The sequence below is a fragment of the Lutra lutra genome, chromosome 17 (assembly GCF_902655055.1).
Source record: "Lutra lutra chromosome 17, mLutLut1.2, whole genome shotgun sequence".
NCBI classification, from domain to species: domain Eukaryota; kingdom Metazoa; phylum Chordata; class Mammalia; order Carnivora; family Mustelidae; genus Lutra; species Lutra lutra.
Window position 1 is genome coordinate 51,349,930 of NC_062294.1, and position 26,509 is coordinate 51,376,438.

General features: G+C 54.1%; 1 protein-coding gene across 5 annotated transcripts in view; it reads left to right on the top strand.

Annotated features, from left to right (window-relative positions):
* Nucleotides 1-9,645: 9,645 nt before the first annotated feature.
* The window catches only part of BICRA (BRD4 interacting chromatin remodeling complex associated protein), a 75,785-nt gene continuing 58,921 nt past the window's right edge, over nucleotides 9,646-26,509 (top strand). For 2 of the 5 annotated variants that reach the window (XM_047710424.1, XM_047710423.1), the window contains exon 1: nucleotides 10,404-10,619. The gene's annotated coding sequence lies outside the window, so the exon portion shown is untranslated. Of the gene's footprint in view, nucleotides 9,771-10,403; nucleotides 10,620-26,509 lie in introns of those variants that run through there. The other 3 variants (XM_047710420.1, XM_047710425.1, XM_047710422.1) reach the window with 2 other exon arrangements.

The following is a 26,509-nucleotide window of genomic DNA, read 5'->3' on the forward strand; positions in this document are numbered from 1 at the left end:
AAGGGGGGAAGCTGATCAAGGCTCCCCGTTTCCTAAGACCCTTCGGAGATGTGACCCTGAACAGGGCAGGGTCTGGGGCGAGATCCTGGACCAGGCAGCACACTGCTGTAAGAGACATTACAGACATGAGTGGAAAGATTTGAATTTGTGGATTAAACAGTGTGGCAGGGTTCCATTTCCTGATTTCAGTAATGGTCCTGGGGTTGGGGAAGAGAATCTCTTTGTTCTGTAGCTCCATGCCAAGGCGTTTATGGGGATCGAGGGACATAGGGTGCACAGTCACCTCAAATGTTTGGAAAGGCGTGACGTAAAGCAAATGTGGCAAAATGTGATTGACTAATGAATGGAGGGAAGAGTTTTTACCCTTCCTGCTAGTTTTCTATAGTTCGATCTTATTTCAGGTGAAAAATAAGACAACAGGGGGCGCCTGGGTGGCTCAGCCGGTTAAGTGCGGGACTCTTGATCTAAGCTCAGGCCTTGATCTCAGGGGCAAGAGTTCAAACTCTGAGCACAGTGCAGAGTCTATTTTAAAAAAACAAAACAAAACCACACAGGGGGCGCCTGAGTGGCTCAGTCCGTTAAGCGTCTGCCTTCGGCTCAGGTTATGATCTCAGGTCCTGGGATTGAGCCCCATGTCCGGCTCTGCACTCAGTGGAGGGTCAGCTTGTCCCTCTGCTCCTCTCCCCTGCTCGTGGTCTCTCTGTCTCTCTCTCAGATAAATAAATAACATCTAAACGAAAAACCCATAAGTAAACCCATAAGAAAAACACATAAGTAAATAAATAAAAACAAAAACAAGAACAAAAACATTCATTCCGCTCCTTGGTAGATACCCAAGAGAAGTGAAAACCTGTGTTGTCACAAAAACTTGTACATAGATGTTTCAAGCAGCGTTATTCCCAATACCCCAAAAGTGGAAACAGCCCCAATGACCATTACCTGATTGGGGGAACCAGATGTGGTGTACCAAGTCAGCAGAATATTACTTAGCCATAAAAAGGAATGACCTACTGATCCCGGCTACATGGGTGAACTTGGAAAACATTATGCTAAGTAACAGAAGCCAGCCACACGAGGCCCCCTTTGTATGATTGATTCTATTTAAGTGTAATGTCCATGACAGATAGATCCCTAGAGACAGAAAGCAGATTGGTTGTTGCCTAAGGTTGGTGGGGAAGGGAAATGGGGAGTGACTGCTGCTGGGTATAGGGTTTCTTGTTGGGTGATGGAAAATGTTCTGGAACTAGGGAAGGGGGATGGTTGGCCAGCCTCGGGAATGTAAGGAAAACCACTGAATTGTACACTTAAATTGTGAATGTGAATTCACAAAAAAAGTGAATTGTACACTTAAAACGACTGAGTTTGATGGTATGTGAATTGCATAGTGACTAAAAGTAACGATGCTGACAGCAAGCCTTTCAATGACTGTGTATCGTCTTTGGGATCAGACCGCAAATCCATGGTATACCTACACAGAGGCCTTTGGCCTCGCTCAGCTAAGCTTCCAACACTCCAGCAGCCTGACCTGACTTCTAACCCTGCCAGTGCTGCCTCTGGACCTTTGTACCTGCTCTTCCCTTCCACACTTGTTGGACAAACTCTATCACCTTGGAGTTTTAGCTTACAACTGACTTCCTGCAGGAAGGTCACCCTTAATCCCTGGAGATCAGGTCCTGGGCTCCCAAAGTAGCATTTGAGATCATTTCCAGGTGACTTATTTTCATGATCATGCGTTTATTTTAATGCATGCCCTGGAGGCGGGGCCATGGGGGGGAGGAAGGAACCAGTCCAACACACCTGCGATTTCATGACTATTGGTGCTTAGGATGAGCCTAAGGTAGCCCCATGGGAACCCATTTGAGGAAGAAAAAAAACCAAGCTGGTTGAAAGAACAAATTAAAAATATAAACAGTAAATGCGGTATTCTGCACAAATTGTGAAATAGTCCTTTGGGAATCCCAGAAGTTGAGAAGTCCCCAGGGGCCGGCTTAACTCTGCCTGACCTTCCACAGCAGCCACCAGGCTAATTAATAGCTATCACTTGGGGAATAGTTTGCTTTATGTCTGTTCCCCCCTTCCCACCCCTCCCCTGCTGGGGGTCGGGCAGGGCTGGGCCTGTCACCATCACCGGTGTTCCCAGCATCGCCTGCACAGGGTGGGGCACAGAGCAGGGGCTCAGGGAACCTGTGTTGAAAGAACAGTGCTGAGTTGCCTCAGGGTGTGGAGCCCTTCTGCCAAGGGCACTAGGGAGCCCTAGCACCGTTTCCATCGGGAATGTCAAATCTCATCTGTGCTTTAGGAACTCTGGGCTCTCTCTCCACTCTGGGCCCAGAAAATCAACACTCCTCCCCTCACTATGTTTTCCTATCAAAGTCTTCTTTATCAATTCTCCTCTGGCAGGAAGACTTTCTGAACCCCAGGCTGGGGCAGGCAGCTGCTCCGGGCTCCCAGATCCCCCTTCGTCCCCCATGCCAGCCCTGACGACACTGGGGATGGGTCTGTATCCTCCATAGACCTGGGAGAGCTTTATGAGGTCTGCCCTGGGCTCTCTCTAATCCCTCCAGAGCAGGTGCACTGACTGGACCCCACTTCCCTTCCACCTCCCCCGATGTCCCCCTTCTTTCCCTCCACCTGGCCCCTCTCCAGCTATTTCTGGCTCCTCTCCTTGAATACACCGCCACGTGAATTACTTTTAAAGCCGTCTGTGCTCAACACCACTGCTTTCCTTCTGAGCTGCATTTTACAATTTTTTTTTTTAGATTTTATTTATTTATTTGACAGAGAGAAATCACAAGTAAGCAGAGAGGCAGGCAGAGAGAGAGGAGGAAGCAGGCTCCCTGCTGAGCAGAAAGCCCGATGTGGGGCTCGAACCCAGGACCTGGGATCATGACCTGAGCCGAAGGCAGCGGCTTAACCCACTGAGCCACCCAGGCGCCCTGCATTTTACAATTTTTAACCTTTTAATTTTTTTTGAAGATTTTATTTGTTTATTTGACAGAGAGAGACCCAGCGACAGAGGGGACACCAGTAGGGGGAGTGGGAGAGGGAGAAGCAGGCTTCCTGCTGAGCAGGGAGCTGGACGCGGGGCTCGATCCCCAGACTCCAAGATCATGACCCGAGCTGGAGGCAGAAACTTAATCGACTGAGCCATCCAGGAGCCCAGCCTGATACTTTCATCGTCCGTGCATCCACATTATATCGGGTGTCAGCACTTGGTTCCTTTTTGGGGCCATATACTACTCTATTGCATGGGTTCACCACATTTTGTTTATTCATTTATCTACTGATGGATGCATGGGTTTTCACCTTTTGGCTATTGTGAGTAGTGCCATTATGAACAGTCTTGTCCAAATTATTGTTTGAACATGTGGTTTCAATTATTCGGGGGTGTATAACTGGAAGTGGGTCTATGGTGATTCTATGTGCCGGTTACAGAGGAAAACACCAAACTCTTGGCTAGACCATTTTACCGACGAGAAGTGTATGGCAGTTCTGATTTTACCGCATCCTTGCTAACACTTGTTCTTGTCCCCTTTTCTCATCATGGCCATCCTACTGAGAGTGGAAGAGTGTCTTACTGTGGTTTTGATTTGCATCTCCCTGGTGACTGCTGACTTTGGGCACCTTTTGCAAACTACCCACAGCTCCCGTCCCCCGCCCCATCCCACCTCCCCTAAAAGCCATTTTCTTCACGTTTGCCAATCCAAAGGTTTATCTCAGCTCCCATTCTTTTTCTCTTTTTTAAGATTTATTTATTGATTTGAGGGGGTGAGGGGCAGAGGGAGAGAATCTCCAAGCAGACTCCCCACTGAGCATGGAGCCCAATGTGGGCTTCAATGCCAGGATCCCTGACATCACGACCTGTCAGCCCCCACTTTTTCCTCTCTCTTAGCAACTTTGGACACCTTCCTCTTTCTCCAGCCATGTCCTGCCCATTCTCCTTGCTCTTCTTTTTCTCTTTTCTGCAGGGAGATGTGGGGACGTGGGCCAGTTTATTTCACTTCTCTGTATGTCAGTTTCTCCATCCATGAAAGGAGAGTGGTAACACTTTTGACTTCTGGGCTATTGCAATGATTCAGTGAGCTGATGTGTATGAAAGGCACAGAAGTGTGCCTGGCACATAGTAAGCAATAGATAAATGTTTAGTGGGTAAAAGGGCCAAGGGCAAAACATTTTCTCTGTGAACGGCACTTAAAAAAATTTTGCCCTAGTGTAGAATTTTAGAAAGAACCGCCTGGAATTCTTTTATTAAAAACAAAACAGGAGCGCCTGGGTGGATCATTAGGTTAAGCATCCGACTCTTGATTTTGGCTCAGGTCATGATTTCATGGTCCTGGTGGGATCGAGCCCCTGTGATGGTGATGATGCTCTGTCCCTCCCCCCGCCCCCACCCCATGCTCTCTCTCTAATAAATTAACAAAGCTTTAAAAACAAAAACAAAAAAACTCTCTACTACAGAAGATAGATGCAAAACAGTTCACCTCCATGAGGACAGAACAGTTTTAAGGGGCAAGTGTAATAAAGCAGTTAAAAGTATGAGGTTTGGAGCAGGGCTGCCTGGGTTCAAGTCCCCATGCAGCCTGATCTTGGCAATTTTGTAACCTCTCTGTGACTCAGTTTCCATGTGTGTACACCAGGGATGATATTAGACTGTCCGATCTGCTAAGACTTGATCGGGCATTCACTGACTTTAAACACCAGGACTGGCCATAACTACATCTTGTAGATGGGCAAATTTTCACTCTAGGCTTGGGCGACTTTCATGGCAAACTAAATGTTTCACAAACCCTGGATCATCGAAATTTATACAGAGGAAATCTTCGCAAGTAAGAACTGTAATGGTCCCAAACTCATTAGCTGCCGGAAGCTGTTCTCATCCTCTTCTCCAGATCTCCCAGAACACGGGAGTTTTCATGCAAGTCAAAACCAGGGACAGGGCTCCCCTCTATCCATTCAGTCTGTGGATCCCTACAACCTCAGAAGGGGTTTATCAGTGAGGTTGACTACCCTTCTTAAAGGGCCTCTCCTAGATTTGTCTTATGCTTCTTTCCTAGAAGGGCTTGGTTAGGTTTGTTTCTCCTCATGGTCCCCCAAGCACAGCTAAGGCAGCCCCTTAGGATGTTAAATCCCCGGGGGTGATTACTAAATTGCTTAAAGCAACAAAGGCACTCTCTTCGTTGGGTCTGGCTATGCCGTGGTTCAGGACTTATTGAAGACATTCATTCCCAGCCAGGCCCTCCCCAACCCCCAAGGCCACTGTGAGGGTACAGGGGGTGCAGGTCTGGGGCCCATAGCCTCTATAGCCAAGTCAAGAGTTTCTCCAGGGGCAGTAGGGGCAAGGTGGGAGGGTGCAAAGGGAGAGTTCTCAGAACTCAGTATTTTTGTTGACAGTGTATGTATTTCTTTGAATGGATGATACAAGGTTCGAACTTTTGTGCAAAAGTACAGAAAGATCTACCCTCCCCCATCCTGTCTTCCTCTCCAGGGACAAATGCTGTTACCAGTTTGTTTTCGCTTTCAAAGATATTCTGTGCCTTTGAGAAGCAAAAGCCTGTATTTCTCTTCACCCACGCCCCCACTTTTGAATCATTATACACTCTGCTCCCCTCTTTGGCTTTTTTTTTTTTCTTGACCGGATACATAGCTTGTGCTGTGTCGATTCGGGTATGACTTCCTCATTTTAGGGTTACTTCGTATCCCATTATGGGTCAGGCCACAGTTTATTTAACGAGTCCCCCATCCATGGACAGTTAGGTTGTTTCCTGGTTCGTGTGTTGTTCTGTGTTTTTTTCCCACCTCTCAGGCGTTTTTATAAAAACAAAAACCATGCTCCCCAATCCGATCCTTGATTAGCATTTGTCGAGAAATGAGCGGAAGCCCAACTTGCCCACCGCCACTACCCGCATCTGCCCAGGGTACCCCCACAGCCCGAACCCCACTGCACCCGCGGCGCGTTCAGCGCATGTCCTAGCTGTCAGGCGCGGGCCCCGGCCCTCCGAAGCCCCGCCCCGCGGCCGGCCCGCAGTCGGGCCGATTCAAATCCAGCCAATGGCAGCGTGTAAACAAACCCAGGCCCCGCCCCTCGATGAATAATTCCCCGAGCCGGCGCGAGGCCCAATGAACCCGGTAATGGTTGGGGGTGGGACAGAGAGGTGGCCCCGCCCCAGGCGTGGGCCAATGGGAGATCAGACCCCGCCCCCCGCACTTGCCGCGCTGAGGACCCGAGTCCGGGTTGGGCTCGCAGCTGCCTGATTTCGTTCTCGCTCTCGGCGACTGCCTTCCGAGCGGACCAGTAGGCCCCGGAGCTGGGGCAGCGCACTCCCCCTGTACGAGCCATATTTAAAGGGCGCGGTCAGAGGGCAGAGGTGGGAGTTAGTGCCCTCTGATTCCCCCTTCTTTCCTCGCCTCGCGGCTAAAACCCGGGTCCTTGGAGAGGTCCTTGATGGAAACTTTCTCTCCTCAAGCCCCATTGAAACGAAACCTGAAGGGACCGCAGGGTGTTTTAGAATCGGGCAAGGCTTCTTCTTTTGTTCCCTCTTGTTACTGAAGCGTTCCATACATACAGAAAAGTGCACGAATCGTTAAGTGTAAGGGTGAAACGAGAACCAATAATACCCATTAACACCAGCAACCTCCCAGATCAATAAACAGAACTTGGGTTGGCGAAGTTTTCAACTTTGCAGCGGCCGGTGCGAGGGAGGGGCCGCAACGGGCCGCAACGGGCCCGGGTTTTGACTTTCAGAGGGACAAACCCAAGAAAACCCACCCCTTCTCTGTAGGGAGATGGCCATCAGGCCAGACGTTGGTGAGGGTCCTGCAAGGTGGGAGCTGGACTGCAGGTCTGGTAGGAGGGGCAGGCCTCAGAGGTAAAGGGGATTGCGATCCGGTTGGCAGAGCTGAGGGTGGGGCGAGGAAGGACTAGCAGTGGGACTGGATGAGACAGAAGATGCTGTGATAATTGGGCAAGAGGGCGTTGCGGGGCGGGGAGAGCTGTCCTGGCTGGAGGATTGGGAACGCAAAGAGGACTTGCCGCCAGTGGGCTTGAAGTGGAAAAAGACCCTGGGTTAGGGCGGCTTAGTCCTCCAATGTACCGGACCCTTCCATGCCAATAGTGGGTTTCCTGCTGTTCCTTTTCAGCTGCTCGGTTATAATGAAAACAGTCCCATTAAGTGTTGAGATGAAGGGCAGAAATCCAAGTTTGTGTTGGGGCTGTGGCGTTTTAATAAGCTCAGGTCCAATGTCTAGGGCTTTGCTTATTGTTGAGAGGAACACAAGGGCCTACAGAGGCTGTTTTCCTTACAGAAAACTTGTTTGGACCCCCTTATTCATTCAGCAAACGTTTATGAGGTGTCTGTCACCTGCCCAGCCTTATGTTAGGAAAGAGGAGATACTGTGACCCATATGGGATTAAGTCCCAACCTGGGAGGCAAGGACCCTGAGGTGGGGAGAGGGGAGGAGAGGGGTGGGGAGGGGCAGCAGAACACAGAGATGTAGCCTATTTGCTGGTTGAGGATAGGTCTGGTCCTCATCTTTCACATCTGTACACTGCTTTGTCCCCATGACCTTCGGGATCCTTGTTTCGTTTCAGCCTCTCTGTGATCCTCATACAAAGTTCGGACCCAGGGGACACAGAGCTGGGTTTGAATCCCGAGCTCTGTGACCTTGATCTGGTGTCTTACCCTCTCTGAATCTGTTTCTCCTTCACAAAAATAGAGGATAGAATTGAGGTTTAAAAGAGAGCCAGCACGTGGCTCAGAGGGTTACTCCGCTCATCAGAGCATTGATCAGAGTGGGGAGTTAGCATTACCTGGTTAACGGAGTTAAGGGGGAGGTAACACATGTCTGTAACACATGGACCAATAAGACGGATGTGATGGAAGGACAGATGCAGATGTGTGATAAAGTCAGCGGAGTGACACACTGACAGTCCAATCTCAGTGGCGGATAATTAGGTGTTCACCACTTTCCCACGTGTGAAAATTTTCATGATAAAATGCTGGGGTGGGGGGGGTCTCGGTGTCTGACTATACACTCCCATTGGACTGAGGATAAAGTGGAGGAGCTGGAAGAAAAGTGACTCACCCCAAGTTCATCTGATGACTCAGAGCCAGTTGGTGACGGAACAAACACCAGGGTGTCCTGGCTTGGCCCCCACAAGGAGCTGAAACTATCTGGGTCTCACCACCAACTTAGCCCTTAACCTGGAACTCCTGACTTGTGTGGGATTCTCAAAGGGATGATGGGTACCATCCCCAAAAGACAGCAGGTCACTTCTCGTTTGGGCCGATAATGACCCCTACACTGGCCTTGGACATTTGATCCCCCCAGGGCTTGGCCAGCCGTGGCTAGGTTTGGGGTTGACTTTTTCTTGGCTTCCTTCACATCTAGCCAGGCCCATTCCAAGTGGCATGGTCTCAAGACTGTCTTCCAAAGAGGTCAGGTGTGTCTGTGGGAGGTTGGGTATTCTCTCTTTGTTCCAAAGACCTTTCTTGAGCATGGAGAACCAGGCAGTGTTCTTGGGGGGGGGGGGGGAGTGTGCAGATACCAGTGTCCCCCTGCCGTGCAATGCAGGGGGGTAAGTGAAGTTAGGTCTTTTTTTGCAGTCTACTAACTTTTAACCAGTCTTCAAGTGCTGAGCTCTCCCAGTGGGGGCTGGCAGCTTTGACAGACCCAAGGTCCATCCGGCTCAAATCAGGTCCTACTTCCTGGTTGTGTGACACTGGCCCGAAATACTTCCCCTCTCAAAGCCAATTTACTTCTCTACGCTGTAAACTGGGATTCAAGGTTTCTAGATGGCTAGGTCTCTTCCTAGTGGGCGCTACTGAGGTCTGAAAACATTGTGCTTGGCCCTAGAGCTCAATCGCAGAGAATAGAAGGGCAAGCTGCACAAGTCCAAGTGTATATGGCCCTTCTCCAAAGAGTCTCATACTTCCAGTATGATCCCAATATAAGTTACGGATTATTTCGTAACTTATTATTATTATGGATTATGCACCACGGTCTCCTGTTTGCGGTAACCCAAAGCTGATTAAGTTTACTTTCTACATAATAATCACAGATGGTCTGCACTGATCTGGCACTTCCTACCAAGTGCAGATCTCCACAAGGGTGTATCTGGTCCTAACGACCTTGTGAAGTGAGGCCTATGATTGAGATGAGGTAATGGAGGTACAGAGACGTTAAGTCACTCGCCCAAGGTCACACAGCAAGGACGCGGCAAACGCAGAACCGGAACCGCGGGCTTCACCGGTTTGAGTCAGGGCCCTTAACCTCTGTGATATCTTAAAAAATATGAAGGGTACCACCAAGATACTAGGATAAATACTAAAACTTAAAACACAGTTCTCCATCATTCATTCATTCAACACACATTTATTAAGCAGCTTCTGTGTGCACGGAGCTTTTTAGGGCACTGAAGAGACCGAAGGTACTAAAAGACCTATAGAGAGGTCTCCCAGGCCTGTGCACCCCTTAAGGGCAGGCCGGTCCGCGCCATCTGGGTCCCCGCTGGGCCCCCAGCACCGCACAGGACACATAGTAGGCGCCCACCGAGCATTCCCTGAACGAACGCGGGAATCTAAGTGTCCCGCCCGCAAGGCGCTCACGGGCTGGTGGTGTGGAAACGGACCCAACACCACCGAGACGTCTTGGGGCTTCTGAGAATCCTATCGGCGCGGGCCGGGAGGCCTCGAGGAAGCTCTGAAGTTGGACCCCGCGTTCCTGGCGCCCCCCACCCCGGGGCCGTCGCAGGTCAGCAAAGACCGATTGAGGTGAATGATCAAGCCATGCCCGGGGTCCCGGCCGGTCACCTCAAACACCCCCCTTGCCCGCCGCCTTCCACCCTCTTCGCTTCCCGGCTCCTTCGCGGTTCCAACGGCGAGGCGCCCCCTCTTTATCCTCTACTCCCGCTACCTTTTCGAAACTTCGGCACCCGCCCTGGGCGCGTCCTCCCGCCCGGCGACTGTCCCTCGAGTCCGGCGCGCGCCCCGGGCGTACGGCACCCCTTTCCCCAGCGGGCTCGGCGCCCGGGGTCTGGGAGCGCGAATCCCTTCAGCCATTTCCCCCAACCCGGAGCGCCGTGCGCCGCAGTCGGCCGACTCTACCAGAGCCTCGGAAGGCGCGACCCCAAACCCCCGAGACTGGGGCTGGGGAGGGGGCGGCGCTGGCGCGGAAGGCACCCCCCCGGGGCGTCCTCGGCCTCCCATTCGCTCCCGGGCCCGCCGCTCGGCGTCCGGAGCCGGGGCTGGTGTGCGGAGCGCGGGGCGGGGCCTCCCCCAAGCCCGTCCCCCGGCGAGGGCGGAGGGAGGAGGAGGAGGAGGAGGAGGAAGGGGGGGGCGGACACAAAACCTGCAAGGTTTTTTTTTTTTTTTCTTTTGCATTTAATTATTTTTTTTTTTTTCCAAACCCGAGGGGTCCTCCCCGGAGCGCGCGCGGGTCCGGGGCGCCCGGGCCGCGGCGCGGGGCGGCGGCAGGGCCCTGGCGGAGGCTGCCGGGCGGCCGCCATGCGATCAGGCAGTGCGCTGACCGGCCCGGCCGGTCGGCCCCTTCTGGGTCCTCCCTTTGCAGCCCGTGCGGGGCCGTCTCGGAGACCCCGCGCCGACGGCTGCTCAAACATCAGGGTGAGTTTCTCACAATGTAGCAATTTCTCTTTAAATCTCTTAACTCTCTCTACCTGCGAGTCGGGGCTGTGACAGGGCGCAAAAGCGAGGGGGGAGTGGGGGTTGGCGGCGAGGGTGTGTGTGGGGGGAGCCGGAGCCGGGGCCGAACCCACCCCCCCGACACTCACACACTCAGCCCCCCAACCGGGGCGCAGCGCCCGCTGCCTCTTTTTCTGCTCGGCGCCCACCACCCCCAGCAGCCCCCCCACCCCCCGCGTCTCTCCCACCATCACCGCCGCCCCGATCCTGCGGGGACCCCCCCCACCCCGGGCTCCCCTGCCCAAACCCGGCGCCCGGTGCCTCCCCGGCCCTCCCGCCGGCTGCCGGGGATACAATGGAGCGGCGGAAAAACGAGACCTAACGTTCCACGGGGGGAGGGGCGGGGAGACCCCCCTCCCCCGGCCCAGGGGCCCCCTCCCCTTACCCTGCTCCCCGCCTTTCGGAGAAGAAGAGGGCAATGGGGCAGCGGTTGGTGCTCTCCCGGCCGGAGGTGGCGAGCCTTCATCTCCCCCTCTCGCCGTCCTCTGCGCCCCCTCCCCGAATCCCTGCCGGGGGTGCCGCGAAGAAACGGGGCCTCCGGCAGGCTGGGGAGGGATGGATACGGAAGGAGGCCGTTGGGTCTCCCCCTCCCCACCGCCCCTAAACAATGAAAGGAGTTGACTTGGTCCCCCAACCCCCAGCGAGGAAGGGAGTTGACCCCCTCCCCCGCTAGCTGGCTGGTCCCGGAGGGGGCCGTTACGGGGAGGGGGAGGGGAGGGAGGGGAGCCTTACCCCTGTCACCTCCCGAGATTTGGGGCGGCCCCCCATCTCCACCCCCTCGGCCTGGGAATGGGAGGCACCAGGCCCAGCCCGGGCACCGCGCTCGGGTGGTGACCTTTAGACAAAGGCAACCCTTTCCCTGGGGTGAGCCCGGACGAGCCGGGCCCGCGGCCTCCCCGGGCCCCTGCGGAGGGCGGCCAGGCCCGCGGGCACCCGGAGGGAGGGATGGAGGAGGAGGGAGGAGGGATGGAGCCATCTGGTTTTCCTATCCCTGGCTGCCCCTCGGCTGCTTCCCCGGCTCCTGTCACGGGCAGCCGCGGGGAGACAAGGGACCACGGGCTGCCCGGGCCTTAGTCTGCGGCCAGCGGAGAGCCGGGCGAGCAGCCGCGCCGCGTCTCCTGCTCGGGCTCTGGCTCCGGCCTTGGGGCTCGGGGCTCTGGGGCCAGCGGTTGATCGGAAGGTACGGTGGCTCCTTCCTCTCCGCGCCCCTTTGTTTTGCTTTGTGGTTCTGAGCAGCTGAACTTCCTGGGAGGTGGGGTCAGAGGCCGCCGTGTCAGCTCTCCCAGGGAGGCTGGGGTGACAGGTCCCAGCCCTCTGGTGTTCCCAGGCTGTGGGCTGCAGTCCGAGCCCAGCCTCAAGTCCGGACAATCAGCCCCTTTTGTCACACGGCCCTCGGATAGAATAATAACCATCTGGGGATGGACCGAGTGTTTGCGTTTCCTTTGCACCTCCTTTCTGCCGGCGCCTGTGGCGGGGACATAGTTCTCTCGCTCTCTCTGTGCACTTTCACCCGGGGTGGGCATAAGGGGCTCGGACAACTCTGACCTGTGGGGTGGTGTGAGAACAGGGGGAGTTGGACAGTTCAGGAATGATCCCCTTCCCTTGTGCTAATATGTCTGGTGGGACTTACCTACCGTGCCCTCCCCTGTAGATCCCCCACTCCTAGAAGCCGGAAATAACATCTCTCTACCTCAGGGAGCCTTATGGATTGGCTTCTGCTACACACTGGCCACAGCCCCGGAAGGAAATAGGGGCAATGATTATTCCCATTTTGCAGATAGGCTAATGGAGGCTCAGAGAGGTTCAGTGACTTGCCCAGGGTCACACAGTGCCAATTTGCAACCATTTCCGGTTTCTCCAACTGAGCTCAAGACTGTTAAGTTCTCCTGTACCCATCTTTGGGACTTTGTACTGTTGATTTCACTTGACTTGGGTCTCAAATGTAATAATAACCTGGAAGGAACTATTGTCTGTGTGTGTGTGTGTGTGTGTGTGTGTGTGTGTGTGTGTGTGTGTGTGTCTGGTCGCCCGGTGTCTCCCCCCTCACCTCCGCTCCTTGCTGGTTTTTGGGAAGGGGTAAAGACACCTGGCAGTCGGGCTGAGAGCAGAATCATTTCACACGTGGCTAGGAGCAGAGCGCTTACTGGGAAGAACTGAGACTTGGGGGTGTGTGGGTTGGAAAGGGGTGCCACAGGCCTGGCTGGGTGCGGGGCCCGGGGGGACGCCTGGGAACTGGCCCCACCGTCATCCTTCTCTTCCTCCACCTGCTGAGCTGGGACTTAGCCCCACCAGCAGGCAAGCCGAGCTGCTGTTGGGGACCTTTGTGGTCACTTTGTGCTGCCACCTTCTGTGGTGCCCTGGCAGAGAACCTTCTCTCCCATCCTCCCCGTGGCTGGTGGCACACCCCCTGTCCTACTGTGTAGCCTTAGGCAGGTCCCTTGAGTCCCTCGTCCTCAGTTTCTTCATCTGCAGGTGATGATAATTACAGTTCCCTTAGATGACCTTGAGGTGGGTGAAGGAATTATCCAAACGTGTTATTTTTGTCATTCAGCAGACAGGATAGGCGTGCCTGTAGGGGATGGGGAGGGATGTTGGGACAGTAGCAAAAGGCCTGGAGGAGGTCTCTGTGGCTCTGGGGGTGGAGGGGGGAGGAGGAGCGGTGAGGGCCATCTGAAAATCAGTGACATTCCCCCTGCCAGCTCTCTGAACAGGACTCTTCCCCTTCAGGACAGACTGGGGCTGAATAAACATGGGGGGGACGTTGCTGAGGGAGAGGGGCTGGGGAGGCCCCCCCCTTGCCCAGTGAAGAGGGTAACGTGGATGATCTCACCATTTTACAGATGAGAAAACTGAGCCCGGGGAAAGCGCGTTCCTTGGCTGGGAGGGGACCCCAACCTAGGAGTGCAGGGACTGGAAGAGAGTGGGAGAGGGGTTCCCCATGTGCCATCAGAGCTCGGGAAGACCATGCTTGGAGAGAGCCCTGGTCCCTTATCTGGCTGTCCCGTCCTTGATGTGTAAATATCTTCCTTCCTGAGGCATAATAATTCCTTTGGGGCAGGAGGAGAGGGGCTGTGGGAAACATCCAGGTTGGTCCCTCGAGCCTGAGTGTTTCCTGAAAATAGGAACTGATTTTTTTTTTTTTTTTTTTTTGAGTGGAGGAGCATGAGTAAGGCCCTAGAGGGACAGGCCTGGGCTCCGCCCCCCCACTTCCTTCCCAGAGGCCTCTGGGGCCTTCCCCAGCCTTCCCTCGGGATCTGGGGTCTTCCCTCCCACCCCCAAGAGCTGTGGAAGGGGTCAGCGGCAAGCACTGAAGCCTGGTAGGAAGGTTCTGGGTGGGGGTGGGGGTGGGGTTCCCCAGGTTCTGGGGGGCTGTCTTTTAGCCCTAGGCCCAGCCACCAGTGGAGTTCCCGCCAGGACTCCCAGCTCTCCCCTGTGGCTGTCTTGACTCTTGGTCTCAAGAATGCAGAGGGCCGCTGGTGGTGGTGGTGGGGGGGAAGTTAATTGGAAACAGGAAGACATGGCATTCCTTTCCAGCGGGCCTGGGCTTGGAAAGCAGTGAGGGGCTGCCTTTTTCCCTGCCCCGCCCAGCCGGGAGAGGGGTAGGGGGCATAGTTATCTTGCTCTGGTCTCTTTTGGGTCCTTCCCCTGCCAGGCACCTGCTCCATGGAAACAACTGACCTGAGCTACGTCCAGGAGGGAAACAGTTCCCCCACCATCAGAATGAATTGCTCCCCAGTAATTCCCTCTTCATATCTGAGTTTTGTTCCCCTGTTGGAGCACGAAGGGGCTGCTGGAGTTGGCTCCCCAGAGTAGGACGCTTCACCCAGAGACCCATGGGAGATGTTTGGCTGAATTGTCCCCAAGGATTCCCTCCTCACTCGTTCTGTCCGAATCCTCCCCTGCCTCGCGTACCAGGCATTATGGTTTTGTCCCCATCGGCTGAAGCCTTTGTGTCTCGGTGACATGCAAGAGTCCCCCAGTGGAGAGAGTTTTCTCAGACATCTCTCGTTTGGTGGCAATTAGTTTCGTGTCCAAGTTTGTGGCTTCATGATGGCGTGGGATCTGTTGGCATGAGAGACAGGGGAGAATGCTTTTGTTTGTTTAATGGTTTCCAGTTAAGCTTCCTGAGGGCCTACTATGTGCCAGGGACCCCATCCAGGAGGAGGCTGGAGGCAAGTGTTGTCTCCAGGGCTGGGTTCACGGCTATGGGATTTGAGTAATTCTGTCTGGGTGGTCTGCGAAGACTCCGAGGAAGCAGCTTCATTCTGTCTCTCCCGCCCCCCACCGCCCATCAAGTGGCACAGGAGAGACATTCAAAATACATAGTAAGTCTTTCCCTTCTCCCTGCCCACCCCGAGGCAGCTCCCCAGTCCTGATGTTCTGTGCACACACATTTATAATCGTGTGTATGTCTTCGAGAATATTCCTTGGGGTGCCTGGGTGGCTCAGTTGGTTGGGTGTCTGCCTTTAGCTCAGCTCACAATCCCAGGGTCCTGGGATCGAGTCCCGCATTGGGCTCCATGATCAGCGGGGAGCCCGCTTCTCCCTCTCCCTCTGCCCCTCTCTCCGCTCATTCTCTCTCTTTCTCTTAAATAAATAAATAAAATCTTTTTTAAAAAAAGATCTCTTTCACATGCTTTCCCCATTGCCCTGTACGTTGCTTTTTCTCACTTTACTTCCCTGGCTGCACAGCAGAGGGAGGATTTCGTCCATCTTTTTCTTGGCTGCGTGGTATTCTGTGGTGTGGGTGGACCCTCGTGTCCTTAACACAGATGCGGAAGCGTTTCCCAGCGCACGGGGCTGGAAGCAAGCATCCCTGTGTCTTCGTGGGAGTTGGGTATTCCCGTGCGATGTACTCCTGGAGGTGGGGGTCCCTGGATTAAGAGTCTGCGGTTTGTCATTTAGTTTTTCCTTGGAGGTAACCTTTGCAGCTGTGCTTGGACAAAGTCGTTCCTCTCCTGCTTGGCTGTCTTGGCCTCTTGTCACCTCCTGGCGTCTTCTTTTCCGCCCGTGGCCGGCGTTGTGCACTTCCCACTTGGTATGGAGGTTAAGGGCATGAGCTCCGGAAGCCAGCCGTCTGTGGGTTCGAATCCTAGCTCCTACCTCTTGCTGGTCAGATGGCTGCAGGCGGTGAGCTTGCTGGTTCTGGGCCTCCGTGTTCCCCTCTACTAAATGGGTTCATCTCAGTGCCAACTTTCAGAAGGTTCTGAGGGTTACACACGCAACATGCATAGAGTGCATGGGTAGCCTTATCAGTCCTCGGTGGTGTTCACTGTCCTTGTCCAGGAGTTCTTTCTCCTGGGGTGGGGACCTGCCAGATTCTTGGCTGTGCACCCTAACTGGCAGGCAGGGGAGGGAAGGCTTGCTTTTCCACTTAATTATAGGGGGACCCAGGCCAAATGATCCCTCTTCTGAGTCTCAGTTGCCATCTCTGTAAAAGGGGCCCACGATGGCTCCCTTGTAGGGTTGCCGTGAGGGCTGAATGGGGGCCGTGCTCCCCGAGCTGGGCAGGCATAGGTTTCAGAAACCAGCAACCAACATTGCCTTTGTATTCACTGGGATGACTGTTCTGCTGCGGGACCCCGGCTGACTTCCGGGCTCTGAAAGGTCTTCTTGTCTTCCCTGAAGGCACATGGTGAACAGTGTTGGCATAGTAGCCGCATGGCAGCAGAGGGCACAGAGCACACTGCTCCGGCATGAGGCGTGGCAGCGTGACCCTGGGAACGGATTGGGTTTCCCTGTTCCGTGCCTCAGTTTCCCCAACGGAAAGACTATGAATGACAGGAGACCTGCCTCCGGCTTCTCATGGACGTTCGGTGCTGAACACAGTGCCTGGCACGTGGTAGGGGTCAAAAAATGTTAGCGCTGGGGTGCCTGGCTGGCTCAGCTGATGGGAGTATGTGACTCTTGATCTCTGGGTCATGAGGTCAAGTCCCACACCGGGCATGGAGCCTGCTTTAAAAAAAATATGATGATGATGGTGATTAAGAGAAGTAGGAAAGTCTCCCACGAGATCTGATACCCAGGTTCATACTGCTTCCCCCCTAAACCGCGGGCAATTGATTGGCATTTTAAAGATTTATTTATTTATTTGAGAGAGAGAGAGCGAGGCAGGGAGAAGGGGCAGCGGGAGAGAGAATCTCTAGCAGATTCCCTGCTGAGCGTGGGCTGCCCCCTTCCCCATGCAGGGCTCGATCCCATGACCCTGAGATCATGACCTGAGCCAAAATCAAGACTCAGATGCCCTACCAACTGAGCCACCCAGGCGCCCCTTTAAAGCACCCATCAAAAGTGGCGAGCATAATTGGCCCCTCTGTGCCCATCACCAGTTTCAGCAGATTTCTACTGATCTTTCTTTTTGTCTGTTACCCTACCCCCTACTGTGCATTTTTTTTGTTGTTGTTCTCTTCTGCTAGATACTTTTAAGCAAATTCTAGACTTTATATCATTTCAATTATATTACTGGTGGTACTGCTGTTTCTGGGGTCCAGAATCTGTTCCAGCGCCTCCAGGATCTGTCCTGTTCTGTGAGGGAGGAGTCATGAAGCCCATTTCCTGGGTTGGGAACACTGAGGTGGCAGGGAATGGGCTTTGGCAGGTTGTCTCTTCTCTGCTTTCCCTTCTTTGGGACCTTGGTGAGGTCCTGGTCTTGGCTCCCCTGGCGCTTGGACCCTGGGGGTGTTTCCGATGACTCGGGTTTGGGATTTGTCGCAAGTATGTCCAGTGTGGGCCACCGTTCTGCCGTTTGGCGCAGAAATGTCCCTGTAACGGGCGAGTCGGAGAAGTTGGGCCAGTGGCAGGGTGATGGACAGGGTGACCCTGGAAGTGAGGGCAACTGGGTCGGCTGTCCCGGTTTGAGTCCTCTTGCTGCCCCTTCCAACCTTGTGACTTGGGGCAAGTTATTTCCTATCTCTAAACCCAGGTTGGAGCATCAGGAGCACATAATAATACGAGAAGCTTCTTCTGAGAGCCTTGGCATCCGTTTTGTGAATCGCGCACGGGAAAGTGTTTTACCAGCGCCTTGCTCAGAGGACGGGCTCAGCAGCTGGTGGCAGTCATTGTCACAGTCACTGTCATTAGTCATTCTGTGTGTACTTGGACTGTGGGTAACCAAATGCTCTTTCTAGGGTAAAGAGAGTCAGGGGAAGTGTCCTTGGAGCCCTGGCCAGGCTCAGCCACCTCGGTCCCCTCCTCTTGACCCCTCCGTCTCTCTGTACGTTCCCTTCGGAGTGCTTCTTATATTTGGAGGAGCTAGAGGGGGCTGCTGACTTCCAGGTGACCCCCTTCCTTACCAGCCTGGGTCCCCTAGGCCCCAGGCTGGCCTGGAAGCAGAGCGAGAGGAAAAGGTCTGTCTGTGGCTCCTGGATCCTCATTCATGACCCCTGCGGCCCTGGAGGGAGCCCCTAGTCCTTTGCAACCTGGAGGCAAAGGGTTGCCCATCCCCCCAGGACACCTGCAGTGGTAGCTCCCAGGAGCCCCCTTTCCAGAGGATGGATGCTGCCTCTTGTCCCCTGCTGGGCAGGCAGATGCCCCCAGGTCCTGCCTCACAAAGGGATTGTGACATTTTGCTGCACTGACACCTCCCTCCTGTCCTTTGTAGGACCTTACCCATCCTTCGAACACTGTGCCCACCCCGCCAGGCTGGGTGAGGGGCCTTCTAAGCTCCTTACCCTCCCCTGGCAAGCTCTTGCCACAAGGGCCTGACTTGTCCCCAGAATGTGCCCAGTGACCTCCCTCGTGTGTTCAGGGAAAGATGCGTACATATATATGAGTGATGTCCCCCCCTCCCCGTCCCATCATCGAAGGATAATTTACATGTGATCAGATGTGGAGTCAAAGTGCGTCTCGGCATATGTAGCCGCCTGTGTCACCCACACGCCTGTCAAGATCCAGAATGTTCTCAGCATGGGCCAGAAGTCCCCTCGCTGCCCTCCCCTGCCCACGGCCGCTCGATGGCTCTGGCCTGTGTCCGTCGAGATGGATCCACGTGGCCTCTTCTTGAATTTTACACACTGTGGTGTGAGGTCCTTTGCGCCAAGCGTCTCTGGCCTGATGGCATGGCTTTCAGATTCAGCCGTGTCATGGGCCTTCCCTTTGCTCACGGAGCAGGAATGCATGGGTTGTCACCTTCTTTCTCTCAGGAGAGAGAGACCCTACCCCCCTTCCCTCAGGAAGTCTCAGCCTCCGAACGCCCCTCCTCTGGCTACCCTGCCTGGGCCCCCAGCACCCTGGTCTGGGGACGCCCTCCCAGTTCACTGACCAGCGCCCCCCCCACCCCGCGCTGTAACACGCTTGGGATGTAGTAGGTCTCCTGTGAGCTCTTCGTCAGGCCTGGCTTTTTCCCTAGACTCTAAACTGCAGTAGGAGAGAAACAGTGTGCTCTGTGTTCTGAGCTCCTGGCATGCACTTGAGCCCCAATGTTTGTTGACTGACTGACTGGCTGAATGGTGGATGTATCACAGGGGTAGAGAAAGGGGAGGTCAGAGCCTGTGTTTGGGATCCGTATGCTGGTTCTCCAGCAGTGACCCACCTGCTTCCGAATCACCAGAAGTGTTTATGAAAAATGCTCATCTCAGGGCCCCAGTTTGCTCAGGAAGGCCACCTCTCAGAGTCGCAGGGCTCAGCCTGCATTCCCTCCCCTGGGACAGGGAGCCATGGGTCTTCCAGCCACCCCGGTTGCCCTTTCCATGCACATTGTCTATCCTGCCATCGCTGCCTCCCCACGGCCCTATCTGCAGTCCCTGTGTGTTCTCCAGCAGGAGTCGGAGCCCGTGGGGCACATTTGGTCCATGGCCAGCCCTTTGCGATTTCCCTTCCATGGTCCTGTCTCATTTAGACCTTTCTGAAGCAGGGGGGCGTTATCTCCAGGGAAGCCACAAACTCATCCATCCTCCCTGCAAGGTGAGATTCCTCTCAGGGATGCTCCTGAGTTTGGGAAGGTCAGGAGGAGGCATCAGGCCAGGCTTCCTGGAGGGGGCGGGTTTCTGAGGGCAGGCTTTGGGCTCAAGGCTATTCCCAGACCCCAGGAGAACTGCTTTAACACCCTCTTGGAGTGTAGAGGGATGCAGAGGGGAGAGAGATGCAGAATGGATGATCTGTTGGGGTCACAAGTGAGAGACGGTGATGTTGAGTGATCAGTCCCTGGGATGGGGACAGTTCCCCAGGGAGAGGACAGGAGTGAATGGAGAATCAGCTCCACTGTGTATTGGTGGAACTTTTGTGGCCAAAACAGAGGATGAGAAGAGGAGGGCTGGGATCAGGCACCATCCCGTCTCAGGAGCAAAGGGAGAGCTTCCAGAAAGGTCTTAGCTTAAATGGACTTGAGGGGGGCTTCCTGGGTCTGAGAAATAGGTAGGGGCAGAACCCAGACAGGAATAGGGTGAAGAGCCAGAGGAAGGGGAAGGATGGTGTCATGGATGGATGGATGGATGGATGGATGGAAGGAAGACAAGAGCTCCTAGCAGCCAGACCTTTAAAAAAATAAAATCTTACTGCACTCTTTGGCTCCCTAGTGCCCTCAGGTAGGTCTGCCCCTTCCCTCTTCTGACAAAACCCTGGTCTGGTGGCCTGATTTCCCTGACCTTTTCCCCTTGCCTTCTTCGTGCCCCAGCTAGTTCCTGCCTCCCCACCTTTGCCCTTGCTGTGCCCTCCACCTCCCCAACTCCTTCCCATGTCCAACAGGCCTCTGCTTACATCCCCCCTTCTCCAGGAAGCCTTCCTTGTCAACCCCGGCCCATTGCCTTCACTTCACTGAGCTTGTTCCCGGGTTAGGATTCCTCCCCAGCACCTGACTGAGAATAAGCCTGTGATCAGGGTTTCTTGAACCAGTGAGGGTCAGGCGACCTTCCTGTGGGTCTTGGGATGAGCACATTGGATCTTCTTTTTAGGAGCTGAGCAGGCTCAGTCTCAGGAGAGGAAAGGAAAGGAGCCAAGGAATATTCTAGAAGAGCAGGAGGGGGTGGTACTGGGTGGGGCTCAGGAGTGACCTTTTCTTGAAGGTCAGAAGGTGAGGAGCAGGGTGTAAAGGCAGAAGAAAGGTGGTACAGTTGGGAAGGAATTTGGGGGTAGGGGTCCGTGCAGTGTGGGGCTGCCTGGGGACAGGAGCAGAGGTGGCCGGGGTGGGGTGCAGGGTGCCCCACAGTACTGCCAGCTGGTGGCTGGGGGCGAGCCTTCCTGCTCGCCACTCATTACAGGAGAGTCACCTTTTACCGCAGACCTTTCCCCAGAGAACCGCACACTTGACACCACATCGCAGCATCGGGCCAAAGATTTCGGGGGATGTGGACCCAGTTAGGAGCTTTGCCCAGGTTGTCCGTGTAGCAACAGGCCTAACAAGCAGCACTGTGCCAGGCACCAGTCCAGGCCCCTTACCAGGACTGACTCACTGCACGAGAGAACCTGCAGAGGCAAGTGAGTGAGTGTCCCCATTTTACAGATGAGAAAGCCAAGGCCTAGAGTGGTGAAGTGACTTGCCCAGTCACACAGCTGCTAACGGGCAGAGTGGGGATTCCCCCTACCCGTGGTTTGCCCCCCCCAACTGCAGCCCAGGTCTTTAGCCGTGAACCTTGCCACTTCCTGGTTACAGCCCCCCCTCCCCCCCACCATTCGTAAGCCACAGTCCCGGAAGCTGCCCTTCCCCCCCCCCCACTACCCTCAACCTTCCCCGGGTTTGCCCTGAGGTCCAGCTTGGGCCTCAGCTGAGCCATCGGGAGCCCGGGCTCAGCGGGGCTCCATCCCTCCCTCCTCTTTCCCTTTTTACCCTCTGTGGTGTCTTCATTAACATAAGCGAGGCAGCCGCCCAGCTTCCTCCAGATGGGGGATGTGTGTGTGAGCTTGCTTGTGAGCTGGTGTGAGTCAGCCGGGCCCTGGAGGGCTGGAGGGTCAGGACTGCAGGCAGCACTGGCCTGGAGCCACCCATGGGGATGGGGAACCAGAGCTCCCAGCCCCCGGCCCCACCAGTTCTCTGAGCCTCAGTTTCCCCATCAGTCAGCAAGCCCTCCGGCTCGGTGACCTCACCGTCGGCAGCAGCCCCACGTTCATGGCAGTGCCGGGTAGGCATGGTGGGTGTTTGGAAATGCTGACTATTTCAGACGGGAGCCCACACCGGGTAACGTGAAACACCCCCGGCCGCCTGGCGGTGACCCCAAGGGAGTCAGGAAGAAAGGAGAAGGATGGTTGTCAGAGACCTCTGAAGGTTGGAACCAGAGATCTGGGGTCAGAGATGGGAAATACCTTGGGGGGGTGGGGGTGGGGAACCCTCTGTGGAGTCCGATTGAGCTCATGTGCGGTCAGGTGCCTCCTAAGCCCGTTGTAAGTTCTGCTGGCTGTTGCTGTCCCTGCTCTAGGCTGTGACTGTCACCAGCCAGCCTTTAGTCTGGACCTGCTGGTGTAGGCAGCTTGGGACATGCCAGAGATCCAGTTTCTCAAACCTGAACTGGTTTTTGACAAGCTCCCTATTGAGGCCACTGCTGCACCAGGGCGGGGGTGGGGGGTGGTGAGCAGGGGACGACCCGGGTTTGGGGCAGGGGGACCCACACACTTGAGCAGCATGGTGCCTGGCAGATATCAGACCGGACCGGGTCTGACTTGCTTCCAGGGCGCTTGCAAATGGGAGGGACATGCGGGGCCCCAAGGCTAAAATGGGATTCCTTAACTCTTAGCTTTTGGGGTTTTGAGGGCGGCCGTGTATGAATTATTACACAAGGAAGAAAGGCATGTAAGTAACAACACTGCTTAGTGGATCGTCTTGTCCCCGCCTCCTCTTCCTTCCCTCTCCACAGGAGACTGTGCGAGGAATTTGGGGTTCATCCGCGGCTCTTCTCCGTGTATACGTTTTTTGTCCCTTTGATCGCACAGACTATGTGGATTTCTCCACACCTTATTTTTATGTGTTCATTGATCTGAACCTCTTTCTCCACTTGGAGTATGGTCTGCGTGCAATATCCTGGGAGTTTCAACCTGTATTGGTACAATGTAGCAATTTGACAGTTCTGCGCATTAGGGACCACTCATTACCGGAAGTGTAGTTACCATACTATAATCATTTTTATTTCGTCTGCCCCCCCATTCCCCTACATCTTACTTTTTAAATTGAACAGACGTCTTAGAGTTGGTTCCGTGTCTGTAGTCTAGAATCTCATTCTTTTAGCAGCTAAGAAGCTTTCCCTAAATTATTTAACCTCTGCTCTGAGGATGCCCTTTATAGTTAAGTTCCAGTTTTTGCTCTGAGCCTATAGGTATCTTTACATTGAAAGTGTGTCTCTTGGAGATACCATTGCAGTCTAACAATGTCCATTGGATGGTTGCAGTGTTGAGACCAACGGTGTCCAGTAGAAATGAAATGCTAGCCACTTACACATTATTTTCTTGTATTTTTTTTTTAAAGATTTTATTTATTTATTTATTTATTTGACAGACAGAGATCACAAGTAGACAGAGAGGCAGGCAGAGAGAGAGAGGGAAGCAGGCTCCCTGCCGAGCAGAGAGCCCGATGCGGAACTCGATCCCAGGACCCTGAGATCATGACCTGAGCCGAAGGCAGCGGCTTAACCCACTGAGCCACCCAGGTGTCCTATTTTCTTGTATTTTAATTACTAAATTATTTACTTAGAGCATGCTTGGTGGGGGGCAGGACAGAGAGAGAGAGAATCCTAAGCAGTTTCCACCCCCCACTTGATCTCATGAGCCTGATATGGTGACCTGAGCTGAAATTAGGAGTTGGAGACTTAACCAACTGAGCCACCCAGGCGCCCCTTACGTGTTATTTTAAATTTTCTAGTAGCTATGGTAGAAAGAGATGGAAAACTAAAGGGAGTATATTTTATATAATCTAATATATCCCAAATACTTTTATACTGACATGGGATCAATGTAGAAGTCACTGAGATATTTATAGTCTTTTTATTGTGGTAAAATACATGGAACATAAAATTTACCATTTTAAGTATATTTTTTAAAGATTTTATTTATTTATGAGAGCGAGAGCGTACTTCTCGAGGATTGATCCCAGGACCCTGCGATCACGACCTGAGCTGAAGGCAGATGCTTAACCAGCTGAGCCACCCACGCACACCCCCCCCCCCATTTTAACTGTTTTTTTAAGTCTGCAGTTCAGTGGCACGTCTGTCTGTAGAGTTGTGAAACTATCACCACTGTCCATTCCAGAACTTGTTCTTCGTTCCAAACAGAAGCTCTCTACCCATTAAATACGCCCTCTCCCCCCACCTGCTCGGAACCTCTGTTCTCCTTTCTGTCCCCATGAATTTGCCTTCCCTCGGCACTTGGACAGAAGAGTAATCATACAGTAGTCATCCTTCTGTGTCTGGCTTCTCTCACTCGGCGTCATGTCCTCAAGGCTCGTCCGTGCTACAGCCTGGATCGGTGTTATTTCCCTTTTAAGGCTGAATAATAGTCCGTTGTCTGTATACACCCCATTTTTCCTCCGTTCATGCTTCAGTGGCTGTTTGGGTTGGGTCCAGCTGTTGGCTGTGGCGAGTACTCTGCTGTGAACGTTGATGTACATCCGAGTCCCTGCTTTGGGTTCTTTTGGACGTACACCTGGGCGTGGAACCGCTGCATCCTGTGGGAATTCTGTGTTGAACTTGGAAGTACTGCTGATTTTCACAGTGGCTGCACCATTTCTTGTTCCCACCAGCAATGCACGAGGATTCCAATTTTCTTTTTCTTTTTCTTTTTTTTTTTGAAGTAGACTCCACACCCAGTGTGGGGCTTGAACTCATGACCCTGCGGTCAGGAGTTGCGTACTGTATGGACTGAGCCGCCCAGGCACCCCTCCAGTGTGTATTTTACACATGGTGCCTCTCTGTTTGGACTAGGTACATGTCACGTGCTCAGCCGTCACGGGAACCTACTCGGTGCGATCAGCCCCCTTCAGACCACTTCTGTTTATTGTCCTTACTGAGGCGGCTGGATTTAAATATCCTGTCCTGCCATTTGTTTTCTGTTTATTGCCTATGTGTTTTGGTGCCTTTTCTTTTCATCCCCTGCTGCTGTTAGATTAAATGAGTGTTTTAGTCTCCTGTCTTTTCTCCATTATTAGCTGATTCATGCTACCTCTTTGTTGCTCTAGAGTGTTCGTTCATTCTGTGCCTTGGACTACCGTGTGGGCTTCGATTCTTACTAAGGTGGGAGCCATAGGAGGCTTTTGAGCTGGGGAGTGACCCGACCGAACATTTTTGTATCTCCCTCTGCAGTCACTTGTGTTAGAGTGTTTCTACCGGCCAGATTCCTGGAAGAGGAATTGCGAAGGCAGGGGGAAGTGTGCATTTAGACTTGGGCGAGTCCTGCCAAATTGCATTCCAGAAAGGCTTTACCATTCGCACCCCTTGCAAACAGCAGCCGGGATTTATTGAGTGGCTGCTTGGTGCCAGGCCCATGCAGGGCCCATGCCGGGCCCTAGGGACACTGGTGAGAAACAGCCCGGGTCCTGTTGCTTACATTATTCTCAGTCCTTGAGTCCCAGGCCAGCTTCTGGAACTGCCTCTGAGCTCAAAGGAAGGAGAAGCTTTCACAGGAACCAAAAAAGGAGAGGAGAGGCCTGAAGATATTCTAGATGGTGGAGGAGGTCTGGCACGTCCCAGGTGGCCTTCGAGCTAGCTGGACCAGGAGACGTCCTGTAGCGGTCTGGGGACTCCATGTGTGGGCTCCCCAACAGTGCGGGGGCTCACTGGGGGTGCTCTCGACGGGTAAAATAATAGTACCTCCCTTGTGGAGCTTTGTTTGGGAGGATTTCACGGGAGGGCAGAGAGTACACGCGTTGGTGTTTGACTAGCTTGTTATCAGAGTAGGGGAGAGATCAGCATCAGAACAGGTGGACCCAACGGGCTTGACCCAAGTTTTGGACAATGTTTAAGGCCCGTGTCAGATAAACCTGGGCTTGGGGTCCCAGCTTGCTCCTTCCTCGGGCAGGTTACTCCAGATCTCTGTTAAAAGAGGATAAAAGTAGGGGCGCCTGGGTGGCCCAGTCGGCTGGGCATCCCCCTCTTGACTTTGGCTCAAGTCGTGACCTTGGAGTTCTGAGATCTAGGCCCGCATCAGGCTCCGTGCTGTACTTGGAGACTGCCGGGGATTCTCTCTCTCCCTCTGCCCCTCCCCACTTGCTCTCTCTCTCTCAGGAAAAAAAAAAAAAAAAAAAAAAAAAGCTAGAAGTAAACGCTACCTGCCTCCTAGGAGCGTGACGAGAGGGTCCTCGACACTGAGATGCTATCAGCACAGAGTACGGTTCATGCCAGGGCCACAGTCAGGCTTGGTAAAGCTGAGCCCCTTTTACTCTAGCTTTCATTGGCGCTGTGGCCAGCATTCATTCAAGGCCTGTAGGGCACCAGCCAGATCCTTCCTTGTCCCCCAGGACCGAGACCCCCAGGAAATGAGGCCGCTTGCTGGGGGTCAAGAGCATGGCAGAGCGGGAATTTGAAATTGAGTTTGTCCGACCCAGAAACCATGGGCTGCCTCCTTCTGGGCCTTTGGGGAGCCTCCCCGGTTGGCACACAAAGATGCCTCCCCACTTAGGACAGCTGGCGAGCCATCCATGTGCCATCCACGCACCAACCCCAAGCTCAGCGACGCCCACGGTGGCACCCCCACAGCCTCTGGTGGGCAGTGGGACCTGACCCGAAGCCGGGCTGTTCCTGGTCGTCTTTGTCATGCCGCTTGGGACTGCTCGCATGTTTGGCCGCAGAAGGATCAGTGTTCGATCCCAGGGTGCCCCCGAGGAGCCGAGGGTGTTTGAGGAGAGATGCGTGTGCGCGCTATCCACCTGCAGAGGCAGCCAAAAAGTTGCATTTCAGGGCACA